General features: G+C 37.6%; 1 protein-coding gene across 4 annotated transcripts in view; it reads right to left on the bottom strand.

Moving 5' to 3' along the window:
• LOC117987733 (uncharacterized) overlaps positions 1-16,269 on the bottom strand; it is a 32,815-nt gene extending 16,546 nt beyond the window's left edge. The window contains exon 1 of one of the 4 annotated variants that reach the window (XM_069502628.1): positions 16,244-16,269. The gene's annotated coding sequence lies outside the window, so the exon portion shown is untranslated. Of the gene's footprint in view, positions 1-782; positions 1,043-1,308; positions 1,588-16,243 lie in introns of those variants that run through there. The other 3 variants (XM_069502627.1, XM_034974778.2, XM_069502626.1) reach the window with 3 other exon arrangements.
• Between the last annotated feature and the right edge of the window lie 342 nt (positions 16,270-16,611).

The raw sequence follows: 16,611 nt of genomic DNA, 5'->3' as shown, positions 1-16,611 counted from the left end.
CACACATGCACACACGCTCACACATACTCATAAGCACACACTCACATACGCATACACACACACATACAATCATACACACACTGTTGTAATTTTATTTTATTATTGTATATACCTACATTTATTCTAACTCTATTCTGTTAAAATAGTTTAATTATAATTTTAAGTAATCTCTTTTGGCCTTCTGTTATACCTAGATTTAAATTTAAATAATAATTATGTATTTACGCTGTTGATTACTTTCAAATAAACAAAAATAAAAATAAAAAAAATAAAAAAATAAATTATACTCGTGGATAGTGGATACCTACAGTCGTAACTCGTAGCGGTAGAACGGGCCATTAGTTTTAGCCTACTGTTCCTGGGAGAGCTCATTAAATTGTCGCTCCCATCGGATATATCGATTTAATGGAAATCATTTTGCTAATCATGGATTGATTGTGAGTTGTGGACTTAAAAAACCTTTTATGTGGTACTTGGTCAAATCTAGGTTATCGCCATAGAGTAGCCGCCAAATAGATCTAGGCTAAAATCCAGAAAAACCAGCAAGAGGTCGCTGTGAAAAACTAATAAATCTTTGTCTTATTCTCCTTACATGACATAAATGTTTCGTAGAGTGCCAACTAGGTACTAGCCAAAATGCTTACACCCTTCCAATAATTTAATATAATAGGACATTTTCAGCAAAGCTGTTTTATATGTGCATATTAATTGTGGATGTCATTTGATTTCTTTTGTTCAAACAAAAACTAACGAAATATAGCAAGTATTACTTGTATACCTACATATTGTGGTCTTCACATTGATGTAGGAGAAATATATCTGTGGGTCTTCATACAACAGCCATTAGGTACAGATTCCGGGGCCAAGCCCATAAAGATCTTGCTCTATATCACCTAGTTACTTATAAGGCATAGAGTGATTACCCATTCAGTAATTATTAACAATATGTTATAATATATTAAAGCAATACTACAATTGACGTGACTGCGGGTTAAAAAGACTATCGTCATAACGTTTAGGTACCAGATAAAAAAAATTAGCAGTCTATGATCGTTATTTTTATCGACTGAAAAAAATACCAGATTTTTAATAATTTACAACCTTAAAGATATTGCTATAAAATAGTTTTTGAATGAAAACATTATGCCTCTTTAATTTATGAATTCAAAAAAAATTAAAAAAAATAAAACTTATTTTAATAATCGGCGGGATTCAATATACTTAATAGTAAGTAGGTAATTATTAATATATCGCGATAATTTCTCTAGTGTTTAATACAAATGAACGCCAATCACTATAATTAATTACCGATTCCAATACGAAACTTAAATTGCGTACAAATCGGCGGCGCTCAATCCTTTACCGCGAGGCATCGTTCAGCCAACGGGCGGTGTAATTGTTACTATACGGGTCACCCGAACACAATCACTTCACATTTTTCAGTCGGAAACATTCGAAGCCTTCCGGTATGGCATTGTGTTCCGGAGAAGTTGGATCGTATTATTTCGGAACTTGTCGGAACGAGCGTCCGGAACGCAATCCGGGAGAGCACTGGTAATCGGTCGGCTTGTCCCGGGTTTGCCGCGCCCAACGTCAGCTAGATTTTCCGCCCGTTGAGATGTTCCCATGTAACTTTTCCATTCAATCCTAGTGCTAGGCGTAGACAACAGATTAATAAATAGTTGCTCATATACGTGACCACACTGCATGAGAGGATTAAGAACTAAGTTTTAGGTACCTATTAATTATTGTGAACGGGTGCTGAAATTCTAATTGTTATGATGTCAATAAAATAATAGTTCATTTGTTGTGATATTAAGTAATGGCGTTCGTACTTAGACAAACCCGTTCATATACTTTTCAACTGGGTATTGAATACATTGAAAAGAGGGAAAGACTGCTTTCGTGAATCCTTTAGCCATAGAAAATGCTTAGTTAGTAAACCACAGAATATTAATAAATAGTTGCTAATACCACAAATTTAATGGATGTTAACCGCAATCTATGACGTATTTTGCGAACTACGGGATTAACTTGTATTGTGGACGACCACCAGAATTCAAATTATACCTTTATACCTAATGTACTTTGATAAAGTACCTTAGTGCTTAAATAAAATGCGTGTTTCTTAGGTTCCAAGTGTCCTCCCTATTATACGTAGGTATAGTACGCGACAGGTCGAGATGGCCATCGGGGAAGGAACTCCCCGCACACCCGCACAGCCCCCGCGCTCATACCCCGATTGCCATGTCAACCTATCGCGGACTATATCTATTATACGATTTTCACGATAAAAATTATGTGTCATTTTCAGTACTTAGGTATGTCTCTTGAATAATACATCCTCCGAGTTTCGAATATCAAAGTATGTAATTTTAATTAAAGGATATTTAACTTCCCTTCCTCCCCCTCCCCTCCTCTTCCCTTTGGCTGTAGATAGCAACATCCGCGATTTTCTTGATATATATATATCGCCTTATGAAGGGCAGTTTATGCGTAGCGCGCTTTTCGTAGCCAGATTTGCGTAAAAATGTGTAGGTATATAGTAAATATTTATTAATAATATTCTTTTGCATACCTACACTGAAATCAAGTGAACATACCAATTAATAAATTAATTTTACTTCGTAAAAAGTATATATCTACCTTCTATGCACGCTACTGTAATAGAATAGAATATAATAGAATAAATTTTATTGCATTAACTGTGTAGGTACATTAGGTGTTATACTTGTTATAAAGTTCTAACAGTTTGCCACTTTGTGGCGTGCAATACTGGTTACATACAATATTTTTTAAATATTTCAATTTTTAACTATTTTGTTTACTAAACTAAATAAAAATAAAAATGCATCACATTTTAGTAATTAATACAGAATGAAGAATGACAAAATGCTATCGTACCTACCTGTTCATAATCAGTTTATCGATGACGCACTCACATGTATCAGATAAAAATAAAAAGGGGCACCCGCCCTAGAAACGCTACTCTAGCAGACATGTGCTGGAGCGGCGAACAATCGCCGGAGGGAAATAAACTTATCGCTGCGAATCGAACGGAACTGCTCTCGATAAATATAAACTCTTGGCGACAGAGCTAGACGTTTCTTTGGCCATGTCATAATGTTTGCTGATTTGCTGATTGAATTTCGTTTTCCATCTTTCTTTATGTCTGACGCAAATAATGTGTATGTAGCCAGATAAAAATAAAAAGGGATGCCCTAGAAACGCCACATAGTCTTATAGGTATAGAAGTGGCAAACAATCACTGAGAATTTGAACTGAACTGCCCTCAATAAATAATCTCTTGGCGACAGAGCTAGATATTATTGTTAGTTTGGCCATGTGATAATGTTTGCTGATTGAATTTATTTTTCCATCTTTCTTTATGTCTGATGTAAATAATGTGTAGCCAGATAAAAATAAAAAGTTGTGCCCTAGAAACGCCACATAATATTATAGGTATAGAAGTGGCAAACAATCCCTGAGAATTTAACTGAACTAATCTCTATAAATAAACTATTGGCGACAGAGCTACATATTAGGTACCTATCGTTAGTTTGGCCATGTGATAATGTTTGCTGATTGAATTTATTTTTCCATCTTTCTTATGTCTTGTCTGACTTACATAAAATATGTAGCTAAATAAACTTCTGTGAACTCAGAATATAATTACATACACAACTGTCTGCCTTGAAAATACGTCTGCGAACAAACGAGGAGAGCAATCAGACTGATCAAATATTTATAAGACGGACCCATAGTACTGAAGTCACGCCTCTGGAGGCCAATATATATTGCTTCAGTTACCTTTCACTCTGTTGCTAAATATCGGAATTCGGAAGGGCATTATTAATATTTTTAGGCCAAGTTCGAAACTTTATCTATGTAAATTGTTATGGACTCCAGCTGTAGAGGCTTGTCTATTCATTTGTGTGTCGTTCTTTGTGCATTGAAAACGAGGAGAGCGGTTCACAGTAAAATACAATGCGGCGTAAATGTTCGTCAGAATCATTGATGTTGGAAGGCCACCCCCTAGAATTCTGACAGTGATCAGTACGTTTAGTATGAGATTTTAAATCACACCAACGTTGATAGAATTTGAGCGTCGAAACACTTCAGCGCTAAAGTAAAATAGACCTTAATTGCCTATTTTAAAGCTCAATTAGTACACACGTCTGCAACCAGCGTTCTAATCAGAAACGTTGCGAAATTAAAACTAGTGGTACTGAATTTTTGACTTTCAAGTAGTTTCAGTTCATTTCAATCTGACGGCATTATGTTTCACGCTCGAATTCTATCAACGTTGGGTGAGATGTAAAATCTCATACTATCACACAGGCCGCCTGCGTTGAACGGTTGAACGTGAGAAAAATATTTTGTGTGGATCAATTTTCGATTTTTTTTGCGATGACACTAACGCTATATAGTTTTCGCCAAACATGGCGTACTACACAATATGCTTATAGGTTTGGACTTAAGAGATTCGGCAAGTGAAATATGAAAGAGAAGTGGCAAATAATGTTGTGAAATAAAGTAGGCAATTTTGCGATGTCATCTGTCCAATAGCCACTGTCCAATACATTACAAGGGTGTTAGATTACCAAGCTGTTTCATCCACATTATTCCTTCAAATGAATCTGTGAGATCAAACGAATTTGTGAACCTTGTCATTTTTTTGTACTAAAAAATTAGAAATAATAATTAGGTACTTAAAATGATAAAAACAGTTCGATGAATCTTTTCGACATATTCCAACTTTAATTTCTAGATATAATTTATTTGTAGAAAATTAACAATAAGTATACCTATCTATAATAATAATTATTTATTATATATTATTTTATATAATTATTGTCACGAGCGATGGTCCGGAAAATCTAAGAGTGAACGAAAAAATCTGCGTAAAGTTGAACGAAATGGGAATTATCTATTTGGTATAGAGATATCCCGCATCCCGGTGGCGAATATAGGCTACTCTTTATCCCGGAAAATGAAAGAATTTCCAGGGAGTTTTTTAAAACCTAAATTGGCGCGGTCATCGTGTAGTAGTAGTAGATTATTATCTAGTAAATATCCATACTAATATTATAAATGTAAAAGTGTGTATGTCTGTCTGTCTGTCTGCTAGCCTTTCACGGCGAAGTCACGGGCATATCAAAACGCGCAAAAAGTAGGGTTCCGCAGCCATGCTAGCTGCTAAAAACTTTGGCGGTCATTTTTTAAATTTTTTTAAAAAAAATCCCCCAAAAACTATCTAAAAAGTAAAAATCTCATAATGATTTTAAAATAGGTAGCTATTTAACAAGGTATCACTCAAGGGCAAACCCAATTTTTTTTTAATTCTCACTTTTCATGTTCATTTATTTATTCCTATACACGTAAGCCCTTGACTGCAATTTCACTTGGTGGTAATTGAAGATGCAGTCTAAGATGTTAGCGGGCTAACCTGAAAGGAGTATGGCAGTTTCATTAAAGCCTGGTCGATTTCTACCGGACATTCCGGCATCGGACCAGTACCCGTAGTACAAGATTTTACGTCTCACCAAACCAAACCAAATTCGAGAGTCGAAATACTCTCTAAATAGAATACGAGTAAACTGGATCTTAAATGCCTTGTTTTAAAGCTCAAGTTTGTCTACACTTCTACAGCCAGCGCTCCAAGCGGAAACATTGCGAAATTAAAATCAGTGGCATTGAATATTTGACTTCAATTCAAGGCTGTTTAAGTCCATTTTACTGTAACGCGGAAGTATTTCGACTCTCGAATTTGGTTTCGTTTGGTGAGACGTAAAATCTTGTACTACAGGTACAGAACGCTAAATCGGCTACGGTACGGTATCGGGTACGGCTTTGCCGGTAGGGTGGTATAACTAGCCACGGCTTAGTAACTTTAAGCAACAGATTTCTATTACTGCTTGAACTTTTATAGCTATAATTTGTAAAATGTCTGTGACACACAGACAAGTGGACAGATGCAATGGACGAAACTACAAGGGTTGTTTCACTACGGAATCCTAAAAGTGCGGAAGTATACGAAAACTCCATAACCACAGAAATTACAAAAGTTTGATGCGAACAGCCAATAACATACATCGTTGGCTCGTGGTTTGAAACGTTGCTAATATTCATTAAAGAGAATTTTCAATTACGAACTCGGCGCGTTCTACTATTTCCTCTGTATTCACACCATGCGCACGCAATATTGGAATTGAGATGGCTTTCGGTCGACGACTTGGGAAAAACAGAAGGTCACCTTCATACAAAAAGCGAAAATCAGTGTGCTCGCTGCTATGATGCCCCCATGCGTAAATTATGTCTTTCTCAGATAGATTTAGAAGGACGGCAGTCCCGGGTGGCAATGCTTTAGAGAAACATGTTTTTTGGGCGATTGTATAGGTATTTCCGTAAAATAATTCAATGAATAAGCGATAGTTGTGGTGGCGGCGTTGGCGACTGTGGCGGCGGCGGTGGCAGGAGCGGTGGCGGCGACTTCGGCGGTGGCGACAGCGAGCGGTGGGAGACCTTCCGTATTGATTTTCGTGAAATCCGTATGAGAACCCTATAATAGTTTCTATGATTCTCAGCAGAAATTCTCTTTTGTTGTAATAATATATCACATAAGTATGTGATATTGCAGCCAGACCTCGGAAAAGCTACTCGTTATGCATTTGATAGAGCTAACCCAATACATTCAGGTATATCGAATGCGATTTCCTATTGGCAAATGCAACTGTGCCAACTTACTTATTCATTTCGGTACGTGTCTATAGTGAAGCGTGATGGAAATACCTATGTCTTAAAATAAAATAAAATAAAATAAAAATGTCTTTCAAAAGGAGTTGAGGTAATATTTGACCCCTGCAGCAATAAAGATTTGAAATATTATGTTCTAAAGTAAGATTAAGTACCTACATACTCACAGAATTATTTATAACTAGCTGATGCCCGCAACTTCGTCCGCGCGGAATTAGGTTTGGATAATCCCGTGGAAACTTTTTGATTTTCCAAACGAACAAACTAACACACTTACGCGTGTGTAATATGAGTATGGGTACTGATTAGATGATACCTGCCAGGATCAGTCTTATTTTGATTGACCCAGGTTCAGAGGTTAATTATAAAGATTTAGGAATTCTGCTTACAACATACCTAATTTGTAAGAAAAACAAAAAGTTGATAAAAACTATTTATAATAATAGAAAAGCCACGACCTAACAAAATACAACCAATGTTCTGCCCCTTCAAACAAATTAATACAGCACCATGGCCTGTTGCTTTTATTTGTTTTGTGAAGCGTAGGGTACTTTTATTTTTCTAAATACAGGTCATTTAAGTACGTGAGAAAATTTTATATCGCGATTTACCGTACCTACTTAATATCTGGAGTATGTTAAGTGTGTGTATACATTTGTGACAAATATGTTCCTGGTGCACTCAATAAAATCAATCATATAATATATCGTAAGTACTACAGGCTACAGAGAAAATGGGGCATCGTTTTCACGTAATGGGGGTATTACAGCGGTACCGCTCACCTATAATATGACTTCGGGAAAGATTGATGATAAAATTGCCATAAAAATAGCATCATCACCATCCAATAGATAGACGTCCAATGCTGGACATGTTAGGTTCTTATAGAGAAGTAAGTACATACTAAATTTATAGATATAATGAGTAAGGGGAAGAAACTCATCATCAATCATAAAGAACAATTTGTGATTATAAATTTACATTTGCAGTTAGGCATAATTTAAGCAACAAATAGATAATCATCTACACGCAACCTTCCACTTTGCTGGTTTTTAAAGCATATTTATGTTAAACGAGACAATAAGTAGTATCTATTCTGGCTCAGTAGACACGACTTAAAAACTACTGTTAGAAAATACATAATTAAACTAAACTAACATTACTCAATTAATGATTATGTACCTACCTCTTAGAAAAGTTTTAATTTCTACATTTTACTTCTATTTTTTGGTGACTAAGTATTTAATGTGACTAATTTTATCCAAAAAAGGTAGGCACAACCTTTCAAATTCAGTTAAACTAGTCGCAGAGGGAGAATAGCAAAGGTACTCACTACAGTAGGTACTTACTAACGATCAAATGAAACGGGTACACGGACTACGCGTTAGTTCGTGTAACTAATTTTCCGGTTGAGTGGTAACTAACCGCAGCCAATAGGTAAACTGTCCCGATTTTCATAGGACTATCTTTTCCAGAGTTTACCTGCGTAGGGAAACTTATATACTAGCTGTATATGTATTTGCTGTCGAAATACGAAAGTTTTGCTTCAATCTGATTTTTGCATTGTACCTAATAATATAACATGTTTTGAATAGGTACTTTCATTTGCAATCATGTTGAGCAAACATTATTTAAAACTATTCCAAATTTCTGCCAATGAGCACTATGCAAGCGTCGCTGACTACGACCTAGACAGACTATAGGTTAAACCCTTCTCATTCTGAGAGGACACCTGTGCTCAGTAGTGGGCCAGCGATGGGTTGATCATGATGACAATGATGATTCCAAATAGTTAACGAAACAAACAGGAGTGACGGACGGACAGACGGACTTAATCGAACAATGAGGGTACCTTTTTATCATTTCAGTATTGAACTCTAATAAACAAACTACATACGGTATACATTGCAAAAAAGTAAAAAAAAGAGATAAGATTTTTATCTGAGTGTTAATTTAAAACGAGGCAAGAATTCAATAAAGACAGCAGGACGATTTACTACAAATAAGAAGCCAATTCAAATCCCTTTTACTCTCAGACTTTTTCTGTAGAAAATAATTCACTGACTGTATCAGGACCGTAATGGCAATATCACGACCAACGGTCGAGAAAAACAATACAACTCCACATGTTTGTTTACGACCAACCGCCTTGATAGCCTTCTTATAATGTTGATCGCACATCACAAATAGGCCGCAAAAGATGCATCAAACCACTTTTTAGTACTGAGAATATTAATAACATGAGCATCATGAGTCGTACGGACGGCACGCACCTTATAAATGCTGACGGTGATCTTTCTTTGATGCTTCTGATACAGTATGGTGCGGGCAGGAGACTCATGCCGGTTGATATCATTGGCATTTTAAGTAATGAATATTATAAAGCCAACGCGTTTGCTGCGTGCAGCTAGTGCGGATTTGGACACACATAACATGCGAATGCACGTTCAACATCGCTTAGCAGAAGTTGTACAGCAAGAAACAGTTGAACGCGTTCACATAACAAGGCGAGTATGATAGTCACAGGGTGACTATCATACCCATATAACGTCGCGTCGACCTTGAGCTCATTACAACTCCTTGTCACACCATGTTTACTGCAATGTCTAAAACATGTATTCTATACATTACCTTTCAAAAATTACCTAGCTTTACTAACTGTGAACACAAAAGAGAGACAAAATACAAACTAAGTATGACGTCTGAAATAACAGTAGGTACAGGCTTATCTGCACAAGTAAGAATTATTAATTCCTAAATCACAAGTCACAACTTGTTTCTTGGTACCTGGCGTAATTTACGTACGTAGATACTCGTTCAATGTCATATCCTGCGGTGAAATTGCAATCGCACTTTGAGTCTGTTCATATTCAATATACTCTGTGGTCTGTTCAAACAGTGCGGGCGGCGCGAGTGATTCATCTACAATGTGCAATCAGCATCGTTCCTACTCGCATAATATTGGCAGTTTCATTGTTCAAGTTTGATGAGTCCGAGGGAAAGTAATCAAACAATGCCGGAGCGCGCCGAGCACGCAGAGTGCTGGCTACTGGAGTAGATGCTATTTGTTTTGTCAACAACACGCAATACAGAGGTGTCAGTGAATTTGTCGGCATAACAAAAGAATGCGTAAATAGCTTCATCCTTCTCAATAAAACATGCGATAATATTTTTTTTGTTGGTGCTCATCTAATTAAAGACCGTTTTAATCATAAAAATGCATAAAACCGTGACTGAAAGAACAATATCCCTACATTTGGTGTAGTACATGCCTAGGTAATGAATAGAGTAAGTATGCACTATAGAGTAACATAAATACACTACACGATGGGGAAACTCATTACTCTTGGTTAGTAGAATTCAAGTTTATAGTCATACAAACGGATGGTATACCCGACAGACTTTTGTTACGTACGGAGATTTGCAGTAGGTACCTAGTTATCTAAAACGCTATTTCCACTTTGTTTGAGAATTTCCTTAATTCGTTTTCATTTATAAAAGCAAACGTGACTTATTTACATTTAATTTCGCCAAATGCTTTTTGTACCAAATTCAATAGAAAATCAAATATAGCAAACAGATTTCCAACCATTTCTAATTTGCAATAGAAACTAATGTACACAATAGGTCGTGTGAAAAATGAAAATAAGTACAGTGAGTAGGTACTTTTAAATTGAGTTCTGGGAGTTTTTTTAATATACTTATCTTAATTTTTATGGGATTTGGTCCGACACACATAAGTCAGCCCTATAGTAGCCGTAAATTACTGTCTAAATTACTAAATGGAATGCGACAGATAATACAACAAAAGAAATATTACTGCCTATGCAGAAATAGTTCAATATCCTGGGAAGTGAATGAGGTAAAATGTGACAATCAATCAATCAATCAGCCTATTTGCGTCCACTGCTGGACATAGGCCTTCCCAAGAGCACGCCACCACACACGATCCTCCGCCTTCCTCATCCACCCACTTCCCGCTATCTTCTTAAGGTCATCAGTCCAGCGGGTTGGAGGTCGTCCCACACTGCGCTTGCTGATACGCGGTCTCCACTCCAGAACACGTCTGCCCCATCGGCCATCGGTTCTGCGGCAGACGTGGCCTGCCCACTGCCACTTCAGCTGGCTAATTCGTTGGGCTATGTTGGTCACTCTGGTTCTTCTACGGATTTCCTCGTTACGGATTTTGTCCCTCAGAGAGATACCCAACATAGCCCGCTCCATAGCCCGCTGAGCGACTTTGAACTTGTGGACAAGGCCAACTGTCAGTGTCCACGTCTCAGCGCCATACGTTATCACAGGTAGGACACACTCATTGAAGACTTTCGTCTTTAGGCTTTGGGGTATCGACGAATTGAAGACTTGACGCAATTTGCCAAATGCTGCCCAGCCCAGCTGTATTCTTCTGTCAGCTTCCTTGTCGAAGTTGTTCCTACCAAGTTGTATTACTTGTCCTAGGTAGTTGTATTCTTGAACAACGTCGATGCTGACATTTTCGACAGAGATGGATCTCGGGATAACGTACCCATTAAACATGACTTTCGTTTTGTCCACGTTCATCCCGAGACCTACTCGTCTGGAAGAACAGCTAAGGTCGGTCAGCATTTCTTCAAGGTCTTGCAGCGATTCCGCCAATATAACTATGTCGTCTGCAAATCGCAAGTGTGAGATGTATTCGGGGATAAACATCAAAATGTGACGATCGCAATCAATTCTAATTGACTGACGCTCTCATTTTCTGAAATGCACGGATGCAGTAAGATTTAAGAATGCCATCAATTCAGCCAGTCAAAAAAAATTAGATATTGTGATAATCACAGCCACTACGGCCTTAGGATTAGCTAGATATGACATGCTCATTAAATAGTGTGAAACAAACTGCCTATTTTTCCTAACTAGGATGACGTCACGAGTAATAGGATGATAACAACGCACAATCACAAGTTCCAATCGCCATGCCTCAGTGAGCCAACAGATGTCGACTGGAGAGAGGATCGATTTTTCGTATTAGAAAAGAGAAATGATAGTGTTGACAGAGGAATGAAAATAAAATAAGCGCTTGGCTTGGTTCAAAGGCTTCGGGCACGCCTAAGCAGATGGCTTGCGATATCGAAGTAGCTACTCCAAGTCCGTAATCACAACTTTCGTAATCGATCTGCTTTAAAGCACTAAGCAGCCACCATCATCATTATCAACCAATAGACGTCTACTGGACTACTGCTGGACATAGGTCTCTTGTAAGGACTTCCACACGCCACGAACTTGCCCTGCCTGAATCCAGTGGTTCCCTGCGACTCATTTGATGTCGTCTGTCCACCTAGTGAAGAGTCCTCCAACGCTGCGCTTTCCGGTACAAGGTCCTTCTAAGGCCCATCTAGCACCTTGGGATCCTAACCTCTATCGTGTTTTCGAACTATGTGCCCTGCTCATTGCCACTTCAGAGTCGGAACCCGTTTATCTATGATCGGTTACTCTGATACTTCTACGGATCTCTTCATTTCATTTCTGATTTGATCACGTAGCTAAAGGAAATCCAAGCATAACTTTCTCGAGCTCTAAGCAGCTATAAATACCTATAATATAATACTAAAAATAAAACGTTTTAAAAATAAAATTAAAATGTAAAACGTGCTCACTGCTCAGACTGTTCCTTGAATTGAAATAAACCTACCGTATTTCAGCAGTCTAAGTCAATGTTTGCCAACGAAGGAGTTTCTGGCTTCTTCACTACGATCACGGATGGCTGCCTTTTGGGAACGATTACACTATAACCACCTTTCATTCTATTCAGACATGATGGCAAAATTTGAATTTGAACAGCTGCTTCCTTGTAATAACTTCATACTGCTGATCCATCACTGGCCCATTACTTAGCACAGGCCTGTTCTCAGAATGAGAAGGGTTTAGGCCGTAGTTTGGCGAAGTATGGATTAGCAGACTTCCACACCAACTCTCTCAAGGCATGCAGGTTCTTCTATCGTTAAAGAACACCAAGAGCACCGGTGATGGGTTAATGATGATAAGCCAAATTCCATTATTTTTTTGGCCTCACCTGGGACTCTAACCCGGGACTTCATGATCCGCAGCCAAGCAGGCCACTAGAACAACGAGGCAGTAAAATAAAAATAATAAAAAGACACGAGGACAATATTGTGAATTGTATGTTTCAGCAATTACTGGCTGCGACCGACAGCGTTGCAGTTATTAAGTTTTCCTGACATTTACTTTCTAGGTGAATAATAAAAATACCTGAACACGACTGTGGAAAACAGTACAACGCAATACATAATGGCCATTCAACGAATACTTATAATTAATTCTAGGCTTCGGTGTAGATTGAAATAGAAATAAGTCTTTTTCAAATAAACTTTTACAAGTGCTTTCGGATTGTCAAAATAATCTAGCACTGGTTCAGAATGTCATTCCTACCTAGAAGAACCGGCAAGAAACTTAGCGGATGGTCTTTTTATTTTTATTATTTTTAATTATTATTTTTGACATTTTTTTTATTCTGAAGTATTTTTATAATGTGGCTTTAGAGATCGCGGTCATTATCTAGATATTAATAAAAGCTATTATTTTATCTATCGCTATCCATATTATAAATGCAAACGTGATTTTTGCATGGATATAGTTATAGACTTGAAGAGTGACATAGGCTCCTAAGTATATTTATTACACAAATTCCCACAGGATTTTTAAGTCTAAATACACGCGCATGTCACGGGCATCAGCCACTACTGAGCACTGAAATGGTGGGTTGAGTCAACAACAACACCTGCAGTCCATAAAAAATCCTAATGAAAAATATTATTGACACGTGCGATGAGTTTTTATTAAATTTTAAATTGTTTCATCATCAACCCGTCGCCAGCCTACTACTGAGTACGGGTCCCCTGTCAGAATGAGATGGGTGTAGGCCGTAGTCTGCCACGCTGGCCCAGTGCGGATTAGCCGACTTCACACACCTTTGAGAACATTACGGAGAACTCTCACGCATGCAGGTTTCCACACAATGTTTTCCTTCACCGTTAAAGCAAGTGTTATTTAATTGCTTAAAACGCACATAACTCCAAAAAGTTAGAGGTGCGTGCCCGGGATCGAACCCGAACCCGACTTCCCGAAAAGAAGGGCGACGTCCTAACCACTTGTCTGTCACCGCGCTGTTTGTTCAATTGTCTACAATTTAATTTTAAGCAGCTTACGGAACCACAATCAATTAACCACAAGGTTTAAACAGATGAATGGCAAAAGCTCATTTGGCGAAGCAAGATGGTGTTTCTACTGAATTATTTAGTGGTTCTGTAGAACACCTGTTCTGATTGTGGTCAGAGCGAACTCGAGCTTAGTGTATTTATTTTTATTGCAGGTTTACGTCATTCAATGTTGCGGTGAAGTGAAAAATAGCGGAATAATAAAACGAAGAATTTCTTACTGTTTATTTCTACAATAGATAATAAAATTCCTAAGCTATTCAAATTTACAAAAGTTTTTCATCAATAACTCAACAGTGCAAAATTAAATGTAAACTGAAACTATCTACAGCCTCCAAAGCAATAAATAGGTAGGTGTTCGTTTTGAGTTTCTTGTAATTTTTTTCATTACAAGTTGAACATTAAAATTATCAATTAATTTTGAAGTAGCTATGCCTATACTAAGAATATGAAATAAATTGGACTCTTTAACATTTTCAAGTTTTGCGATGTATCAAACCAGATAACCGTTACCGAACCGAACCAATGTAAATCGATGTCCTAAAACTTCGGGGTCCGATTAAAACTTTGCCACTTCTTCACGCTTCATGTATTTGAAGTTTTCGTACCTAAGAGTGTCTTTAAAAAAATGTTTCTATGACAAAAACCTATATTGATACCTTCGTCGACATTTCGACTGATATGTTTCCACAGTTGAAAATAGGTCTTTTGAACGAACTTCCATTATTATACCCTACAGCTGCAATCGACAGCAGATTATGTCATCATAATGTTAAAGCAAATCGAATTTAATTGCTTAAAAACGCACATAACTCCGAAACGTTAGAGGAATTGAACTCCCGACCTCCCGAAAGAAATCCGACGAAAACTAAAAAACTACTAGACTATTACCGCTTTGCTTCACAAGTATGCATTTCTAATCATGATTCCTGCTCTATAGAAAAAACATTCTTATTTACAGAAACAGCAGGTATAAATGGCAATAAATAAATATGAACCTTCCTGTCTTGAAAATACAAGCTAGATGAACGAGCGAGCGAATTCATAGGTAGTACGTGCTCAGAAAAATTGGGTGCTATTATGGAACATTACTTTCAAGACAGTATGGTATATTTTTCAAAAGGATTTGCAATGTTAAGGGTAAAGACTTTGAGAAACTTATAACTACTTAAGTAAAATTTTTTTACAAAAAAAATAAAAACCGACTTCGTTACACAAACACTAAAAATTGAAAAATAATTTAATTTATTACCGAATATATTATGTATACAAGAGTTAATATAGTTCCATAATAATATTTTTTGGTTCCGGTGCCAATTAGCTTTAGCTGCGCGAATCGTCTAGACTTCATATTTTTATAGGACTCCACAATGGCACCTCATTGGCACCGACCCCAAAAAATATTATTATGGAACTATATTAACTCTTGTATACATAATATTATATTCGGTAATAAATTAAATTATTTTTCAATTTTTAGTGTTTGTGTAACGAAGTCGGTTTTTATTTTTTTTGTAAAAAAAAATTATTTCACAATTTTTAGTGGCTCCATGGAATTATGCTATGACTGGTTAAAAATCTACTGTTTACTAAGCTATTACACTGATCGCGAGCAATTTACTCTTATCCGTTGAGGAGTTCCAGTATATATCTTTGAAGATGTTCATTAGATCTTCACCAAATTGAAATAGGACCAACTTTGAAGTATACCCTTTCAAACAAAAAAAGAATTTTCAAAATCGGTCCAGGCGTTTTCGAGTAATCGGGGAACATACATAAAAAAAAAAAAAAAAAAAAAAAAAAAAAGATTCCGACGAATTGAGAACCTCCTCCTTTTTTTGAAGTCGGTTAAAAAGTAGGTATACCGTAACAAGACACGACCCCGAAAGAGACGCAAGTGCCACATAATATAATTATATTATATTTTTTAACACTGCAAAAACAACTGATAGATTCGGTGGCATCGGGTAAGTCGAAGAAACACTAATGACGTCTACCTACAAAAGTGCGCATGAGTAGAAATCTAGTCAGCAACGCTCTGATGTAACTGATGTCACTCGCATATTCCTTGCTAAAAAAGCGTATCTCACGACTCTTGCTGGTGTTGCAGTTCCCGTAGGTCTTGCTATTTGTTTTTTTGTATGATCTTAGTATAAGCGTTGAGAAAACCTGAACCAAACTTTTATAACGTTATAAATATATAACTTTATACATTCTAGCGTTTAAACTACCGTGAGTGATTTCCATTATAAATACTATCTGTCCCGGCTTACCCGGCTTCAATCGTGACAATGGATGGATGCTACCCTCAGCGTGGAAACCGCTTTTTGACGCTAAGACAAGGGCATCAGTCGTGGGACGGGACACCATTAGCTCCGCGTGCCTGGATTTCGGTGACGGTTCCAGTGATGAAGAACAGCAGGCACTGTCGGGAGACGATCGGCTGCTGCCCCCCCCCCCCCCCCCACCCCAGCCACCCTCACAACGGGCTCTACGGGCAGCGGCACGTGCGTCCCGCAGTCATAACCATAGAGGTCATAACCGCGGCGCGTGCGCGGACGGACTCCCTTGAAAAAGGACCCCGGATGGGTTCGAAACTAGTCGGGCTAACGTCGACTACACACGTGAGTAAGCCGGGACA

The sequence above is a fragment of the Maniola hyperantus genome, chromosome 13, assembly GCF_902806685.2.
Source record: "Maniola hyperantus chromosome 13, iAphHyp1.2, whole genome shotgun sequence".
Taxonomy (NCBI): domain Eukaryota; kingdom Metazoa; phylum Arthropoda; class Insecta; order Lepidoptera; family Nymphalidae; genus Maniola; species Maniola hyperantus.
This window is presented reverse-complemented; position numbering and strand designations above follow the sequence as displayed.